This window comes from Otolemur garnettii, unplaced genomic scaffold, assembly GCF_000181295.1.
Source record: "Otolemur garnettii isolate 467f Iridium unplaced genomic scaffold, OtoGar3 scaffold00003, whole genome shotgun sequence".
In the NCBI taxonomy this organism is placed as follows: Eukaryota; Metazoa; Chordata; class Mammalia; order Primates; family Galagidae; genus Otolemur; species Otolemur garnettii.
The window spans coordinates 36,861,016-36,869,128 of record NW_003852398.1 but is presented as its reverse complement, the minus strand read 5'-3'; the positions used below and the strand labels follow the sequence as shown (position 1 = coordinate 36,869,128).

General features: G+C 44.2%; 1 protein-coding gene across 2 annotated transcripts in view; it reads right to left on the bottom strand.

Moving 5' to 3' along the window:
* The window catches only part of SIL1 (SIL1 nucleotide exchange factor), a 258,671-nt gene that overhangs the window by 176,866 nt on the left and 73,692 nt on the right, over window positions 1-8,113 (bottom strand). Inside the window, exon 1 of one of the 2 annotated variants that reach the window (XM_012808719.2) lies at window positions 3,467-3,474. The exons of the other annotated variant lie outside the window; for it this stretch is intronic. The gene's annotated coding sequence lies outside the window, so the exon portion shown is untranslated. Of the gene's footprint in view, window positions 1-3,466; window positions 3,475-8,113 lie in introns of those variants that run through there. 2 annotated transcript variants of the gene reach the window in all.

The window sequence follows — 8,113 nt, the reverse complement described above, 5'->3', positions numbered from 1 at the left end:
CAGGGAGACAGTTTGTGGCTCTATCTCAAAAAAAAAAAAAAAAGAAGAAGATATACAAATGGGCAATATGGACATGAAATGATTCTCAACATCATTAATCATTAGGGAAATTCAAATAAAAGGACAATGACAGCCGGGCACAGTGGCTCATGCCTATAATCCTAGCACTTGGGAAGCCAAGGTGGGTGGATTGCTTGAGCTCACAGGTTTGAGACCAGCCTGAGCCAAAGCAAGACCTTGTCTCTAAAAAATAGCTGGGGCTTATGGTGGGCACCTAAAGTCCCAGCTACTTGGGAGGCTAAGGCAAGAGAATAGCTTGAGCCCAAGAGTTTGAGCTAATACACCACAGTGTATTAGAGTGACCTAATTCCCTCACTCACAGAGGGTGATAAAGTAAGACTTTGTCTCAAAAACAAAACCAAACCCGGGAGGCTGAGGCAAGAGAATCGCCTAAGCCCAAGAGCTGGAGATTGCTGTGAGCTGTGATGCCATGGTACTCTACCAAGGGCGACAAAATGAGAGTCTGTATCTAAAAAAACAAAACAAAACAGAAAGACAATGACATACCCCTTCACACCCAGTATAATGAGCATAATCATTTTTTTTTTTTTTGATACAGAGCCTCAAGCTGTCACCCTGGGTAGTGTGCTGTGGCATCAGAGCTCACAGCAACCTCCAGTTCCTGGGCTCAAGTGATTCTCCTGCCTCCGCCTTCCAAGTAGTTGGGACTATAGGCGCCCGCCACAATGCCTGGCTATTTTTTGGCTGCAGCCATCATTGTTGTTTGGTGGCTGGGCTGGATTCGAACCCGCCAGCTCAGGTGTATGTGGCTGGCGCCTTAGCCACTTGAGCTACAGGTGCCGAGCCCATAATTTTTTTTAAGTAAAATAACAAGTGTTGGTGAAGATGTGTGTTAACTCATACTTTGTTGGTAGGAATGTAAAACAGTGCAGCCACCCTGAATAGTTCAATGGCTCCTCAAAAGAGTGAATATAGAATTATAATATTTCCCAGCAATTCTACTTCTAGGCATATACCACAAATAATTGAGAACAGGATCTTAAACATATGTGGGCCGGGTGCAGCACTCTAAGAGGCCAAGGTGGGTGGATTGCTTAAGCTCAGGAATAAAAGACCAGCCTAAGCAAGAGAGACTCATCTCCAGCAAATAAAAATATTAGCCAGGCATGGTGGTGTTCACCTGTAGTCTCAGCTTCTGGGTAGGCCGAGCCAAGAGGATTTCTTGAACTCAAGAGTCTGAGATTACTATGAGCTATGATGATGCCAGGGCACTCTACCATGGGGACAGAGTAAAATTCTGTATCACAGAAAAATAAATAAATAAAATAAACAGGCTCTGCACCCATAGCTCTGTGGTTAGGGTGCCGGCCACATGCACTGGGGTTGGTGGGTTCAAACCTGGCCTGGGCCAGCTAAACAACAATGACAACAACAAAATAGCCAAGCATTGTGGTGGGCACCTATAGTCCTGGCTACTTGGGAGGCTGAGGCAAGAGAATCACTTAAGCCCAAGAGTTTGAGGTTGCTGTGAGCTATAATGCTACAGCACTCAATCAAGGGTGATATAGTAAGACTCTATCTCAAAAAAAAAAAAAAAGAAAGAAAGAAAGAAAAAGAAACCAGATATGTGTACATCAATGTCCACTGAAGCATTATTCACAATACCGAAAAAGTGGAAACAACCCAAACCTGTCTATCGACAGATTTTAAAAATTAGTATATACATACAACAGGATATTATTCAGTCATGAAAGGAACAAAGTACTAATTCATGCTTAACATGGATAAGCCTTGAAAAATTATGCTAAGCAAAATAAGCTAGACACAAAAGGCCATATGCTATATGATTCCATTTATATGAAATATCTAGAATAGGCAAATTCATAGAAACAGAAAGTAAAAAAGAGGTTACCAGAGGCTAGGGGAAAGAGGAAATGGGAAGTTATTGCTTAATAGGTAAAGAGTTTCTATTTGGAGTAGTGAAAGTATTTTGAGCAGCAAACTAGAGTGGACGTCAATAAAAAAAGAAGCCATCACTTGTGCCCAGGAGTTCAGGGCAACAGTAAGTTATGATCACACCACTGCACTCCAGCATAGGCAACAGAGCAAGACCCTGTTTCTACAAAATAAAAGAACAAAGGAAAGAAGGAAGAAAAGGAGGGAGGGAGGGACCAAGGAAACACATCTAAATTACCAAATAATCTAGAAAATAAAGGCAGGCCAAGCATGGCTCATGCCTGTAATCCTAGCACTCTGGGAGGCCAAGGCAAGTGGAACTCCTGACCTCAGGAATTCAAGACCAGCCTGAGCAAGAGAGTGAGAGCAAGACTCCGTTTCTACTAAATAGAAAAACTAGCCAGGTGTGGTGGCTGGCGCCTGTAGTCCCAACTACTCAGAAAGCTGAGGCAGGAGAATTGCTGGAGCCCAGGAGTTTGAGGTTGCTGTGAGCTATGATGTCACAGCACTCTACCTAGGGTGACAGAGAGAGACTCTGTCTCAACAATAAGTAAATAGGCTCGGCGCCTGTGGCTCAAGCGGCTAAGGCGCTAGCCACATACACCTAAGGTGGCGGGTTCAAATCCCCAGCCCGGGCCCGCCAAACAACAATGATGGCTGCAACCAAAAAAAAATGGCCAGGCGTTGTGGCGGGCGCCTGTAGTCCCAGCTACTTGGGAGGCTGAGGCAGGAGACTCGCTTGAGCCCAGGAGTTGGAGGTTGCTGTGAGCTGTGATGCCATGGCACTCTACCCAGGGGGATAGCTTGAGGCTCTGTCTCAAAAAAATAAAAATAAAATAAAATAAATAAGTAAATAAATAAATAAAATACATACAGATTTAAAAAGAAAAAATGGGGGGCAGCGCCTGTGGCTCAAGGAGTAGGCCCCATATACCAGAGGCGGCAGGTTCAAATTCAACCCCGGCCAAAAACTGAAAAAAAAAAAAAAAAAAGAAAAAAGAAAAGAGAGGCAGAAGGAAAAACAAAATAAAACAAGCAAAAATCAGAACAAAAACCTTAGAAAAATTCAGAATGCATCAGTATTAGCCCAAACCTTTATCAGAGGTTTTCATGTTTATCTCACAGCCCCAATGCACCTCATTAGTCAGTTTACTCAACAGAAGCTTAAGTGAATTAATTACCAGGGAGCATCTCTGAAGAGTGGTATTTACCTTCTCTCTCTCCTACTTTTGCCACAGTCCTCCCTGCTTCACCTCAAAAAACTAGTCCATGACATGATTGCAGAGCCCCAGAGTCTGCCTGAATTTGCCCCTCTGAACTTATTACCCTTCTGCCCATCCCATACCTTCTCTAAGCCAGACAAAAACTTTCCCTAAGGACATCTGCAACCATGAAGGAAAACAGCCCTGCTGGACCAGCACTGTGCTAAAAAAGCACAGCCAAATGGAAAAGCAAAGGCTCAGGCACTAAAAATAGCTGCTATACTCACCCAGCAGCAAAAGCCTTTGCTTTCTGCCAGTTTTCCCCCCTCTTTTTTTGTCGACAAAATGGAACGGCTGAGTGCCATGAGAGTCTCAGCAGTCCCAGCAACCTGGCTCTTGGGGGCACCAATCACACTGAAATACAGGGAGTGAGGTCACAGCACCGCACTAGGCTCTGGACAGGTGCCTGCTCATGCCTGAGTGCAAACTGGAGAGGGGCCAAGCTAGGTGAAGACAAACAAGGGGCAGAGGTTGCCACATGAGAAAAGAGAAGGCTACAGAAACCCAGGGAGATGAGTCTTAAGAGGGCACGACCTCAGAGCTTCCTATAATGTCCTATATCTTTCTTAACCCTGCAGCCTTGTCTGGGGATGGGGAAGTAAACAAATTCATTTTGAGGGGGACTTGAGGAACTCATAGCAGTTATCGGGACAACATACAATAAGAGAAACAAAGATTAACCCCGAGCCACAGATTTCCCTCCCCTTACATGAGCGTGTTTATGTGTATACACATGTACACAGTTAGACAGCCCCTTCTTACCGCCAGGAATAAACACCAACACTACTGCTGGGCAAAAAGATGAGAAGGAAAAGATAAATGAGAAAGTAGTAGTCAAGGGCAAAGAAGACAAATGAGCAGGAGGCAGAAGCCCAGAAGGGACTGAGGAAGAAGAGGTCAGAGTAGCTGATGCACAAATAGCAGCATCTCCACCTCCTGAAGTGGGAAGGGGAGTGGAGGGCAAGAGAAATGGCAGCTCCCACAGGGCTCCCAGCCACCTCCATCTCCTAAACACACACTGTCAGAAGCGTTTTCTTCTCATACTAAGGATGGAAGATTGATTCGTAAGTGGATTCTTCATCTTGCCTCAATAATTCCACATAGACTACACACCTGACCTCCACATATTTTTCCATGAAACGGAGAGAGAAATAGAGAGGAGAGAGGGGAAAGAGGAGATGGGAAAAGGGGAGGGGGGAGAGAGAGAGAGAGAAGTGGGGAGGTGCTGCAGAACTGGGAGGACCAAGGGGAGACCTAGATGAGGAAGGTGAGGTAAGGCTGGGAGAAAAGTGTGTGACAGCTTCCCAGACTTCACAGGGGCATTTAGAGAGCAACTGCAAACTCTGCAGCATGCGGAGACAAGTAAGGAGTGTCCTCTGTCCTCTTAAGGCCCAGCCTGGCCAGCCACATCACCTGGTTTTGGTCTTTACTCAAGAAGTGACTTCACTTGGTCCTCACTCAAGAAGTGGCAGGCATGAACAAGCAGGCACAGTTTACCCTGGCCTTTTTGGTGAAGCTGAGAAAGGAAGGGAAGAGGGTAAAAGGGGAAGTAGCATGAAGTTCTATGTTCCGCCAGGATGGTCCTCCACCACCACAACTAGGGACAGCAACAACAGAAGCAGCCAACAAAACCCCTCAGTCCCTGACATAAGTAAAGCCAAAGTCATGGCACCCCACTGAGGCGCAGTTTGGCACACTTGGCCTAAGAACAGTGCTCTCCCCAAACCACTTGCCACCCACAAGCCCTGAGTTTGTCTAGTCACAGGACCCTAGAGAACAAAAGTTCTCATCATCCTTGCTCTCAAGGGAGAAGAGAACTACATCTTTGCATTTATGGCCCTCCTCCAATTTAAAATACCATCACTTAGTCCAGGAAAGGGAAAACTATTTCAATATTCCACCAATAACTCTTTAAGTATTCTTGGGCTTTGGAACAAAAGAGATAACAAGATACCTGAGATGCCCATTTTTCTATCAAAACTGGCCATTTGTAGACTGTACCTCTACTTAAACAGAGGATGAATGCTCTCAGCAACCTGTATTGCTAGCTTACTGCAGCCTAGAGCAGATGCTTGGGGTCCAGGCGAGAGGAGACCACCAGCCCTCACATCCCTCAGGGCCTCACGTGTACTCAATTCATACACAGCTAGGGGAGGCAATGGGGCTTTGGGTAAACAAAATATTGTTCCATCTTTCTTTCTTCTCCCCAGAAAAAAAAAGAATGAGGATAGCAAGAAGCTAACGAAGGAAGTGGCAGTGGGACCACTGGGTTTCTGGGAGCTTCTTACATGGCTGTCAGGCTCCAATGACAGTAGCCACTCTCAGGTCTCAGGGAAGGAAATGCACTGGGGGAATTAGAAAAAGTCTTAAGTGTCCTAGACAAGCAGAGCCATGTCAGCAACCTGGCTTGGAGCCTTGGCATTCCATCTCATAAAATGCTCATATTCATAATCTACAGTGTATGTCCATGCTTTTGTTTTCCCAGATCTTCTGGGAAAAGTGAAAGGGCAAGAATTCCCACTTACATTTCATAAGGACGATACTAAAACAAAGAAACAAAAACATTGGGTAGAAAGTATACTACATAGATTTAGAACCAAAGAGATCTAAGGCCAATTATTGGCTCTGCCAATTCATAGCTATGAAATCTTAGACACAACTTCAGTATGCCTCAGTTTCTTTACTTATAAAATGGGCATTATAACAGTTCCTACTGTATTTAACTTAATTTTTCTTAAATCATAACTATATACATTTATGAGGTACAATGCAACGATTTGATACACAATGTGGAATGCTTAAATCAAACTAATTAACATAGCCATCACCATACTTTCTTATTTTTGTGGCAAGACATTGATAATATTCTCTTAGCTGTTCTGAAATGTACCCTTGCATTGTGCACATTAGGTGAGATCACGCTAAATACCCTCCCTCCACTCACCTCACTCCTTCCCTCCCCTCTCCTTCTACTCCCTTCTTTCCTTCTGGACTATCTTTGTGTTTTATCATTCGTATGAATATGTAAGTGTTTATATATTGGTTTCATAGTAATACTGCAGACATTAGATTTTTTTTTCCCCATTCTTGAGATACTATACTAAGAAGAGTATGTTCCAGCTCCATACAGGTAAACATAAAAGATGTAAAGTCTCCCTCTTTTATGGCTGCATAGTATTCCGTGGTATACATATACAATAATTTGTTTATCTACTCATGGGTTGACAGGCATTTAGGCTGCTTCCACGACTTGGCTATTGTGAATTGGGCTGCAATAAACATTCTGGTGCAAATGTCTTTGTTGTAAAAATGATTTTTGTTTATCTGAGTAGATACCTAGTAATGATACTGCAGGATCAACAGTAGGTCAACTTTTAGTTCCTTGAGAATTCTCCATAGTTCCTACTTTAAATAACATAGTAAGGATTAAATAAAGCAATGAATGGCAAATGCCTGGTACAGTACTTGGCACCTAGTTAATACTCCATAAAGGGGATAGGAATAATACTGTTGCCCCTGGACTCTGAGCCAGTCAGGGCCAGCCAAGCATCCTAGAACCCCTCTCCAGAGCTCCTGAGGCTCCTGCAAGGTCCACACATGCTCCAGATGACCCATGCCTCACACTAGGACCAAAGCCTTTGTTGGGTAGCTATTTCCAGAAAGTGAAGGAAATAGATGTTAAAGGAGGATCCCATGGCTGAAAATGAAGCTGTTAAAGGAAGACCCCATGGCAGAGCCCCAAGGCAGACCCATCCCACACAGTATTTTTCTCAGTATACTGTCATCCAGAGATCCAGGCTATCAACATGCAGAACTGCCAGCTGCAGGAACAGCTGTTAGACAATCCCCTGCTTTACAAACTGAAGGTTAGAGGATGAGCTCTTCCACAGACACACATTCATTACTATTAATATTTATGGGCTGCACAAACTTATACACATACACACAGTCACTCACCTCTATACAAACAGAAGCACGCCACCTAATTTAAACAGACAAATAAGAAGCTAAAGAAACAATGCAAAAAGGACACTGAAATGACAGCCCTGACAAGGGAGAACAATGTGCAAAGGCTTAAGAAAAGAAATGGAATTTTAAAGAATAATTTGAAGGACAAGAAACAAGTTTGGTATAGTCAGGCAAACAGGATTCCCCACCCCGCCAAGATACAAACTAAACAGAAAGTCAAGAGGTAGGCAGCAATTAAATGGAAGAGCCTTTGAACAAGCAAAAGATATGTGGCATCTACCTATAGTCCAGCACCAAACTGACTAGGAGGCTGGAGTTGGGACATCCCTGAGCCACTGGTCATTTGTACAATAGGGACGGTATCTACCCCCAGTATTGAAGAGATTCCTAGGACCAAGCAAACAGGGACTAGTCTTAACAAACCCAAGGCATCCAAGAAGGATAGTGATTAGAGGAGGATATTGGAGAATAGAAGGTTCATAAAAGAACCCATGCCTCTGCCTAACTACAGGGCTACAAAACCAAAGTCCAATCTCGCACCCTACCAGGGAGAGCCCAAGGGAAGCCTTGCCAGTGGCAGTACAAGGACAGGTGCTGGCCCTGCCAGAAAGCACATGGAGCCGAGAAGAGCTTTACAATTCCAGATAGGACTTGAGCCCAGGAAAGAAGGCAGTATGGAATGGGATGAAATGAGGACAGTGAAGAGGAATTCCTGGCCTTTTCTCTGTACTCCAAGAGGCAGAAGAACATGACCTCCATACCAACAGGAAAAAGATAATTCTACAAGAAGGTAACTAGGCAGGTTAGCAAAAAACTGCAACTCAGAGACAAATGATAGTGGGGCTCCATAAAAGAAATCAAGTGATAAGAGAAGTGACTGAATAAAGGGAGCCTAGCCTGGCCCT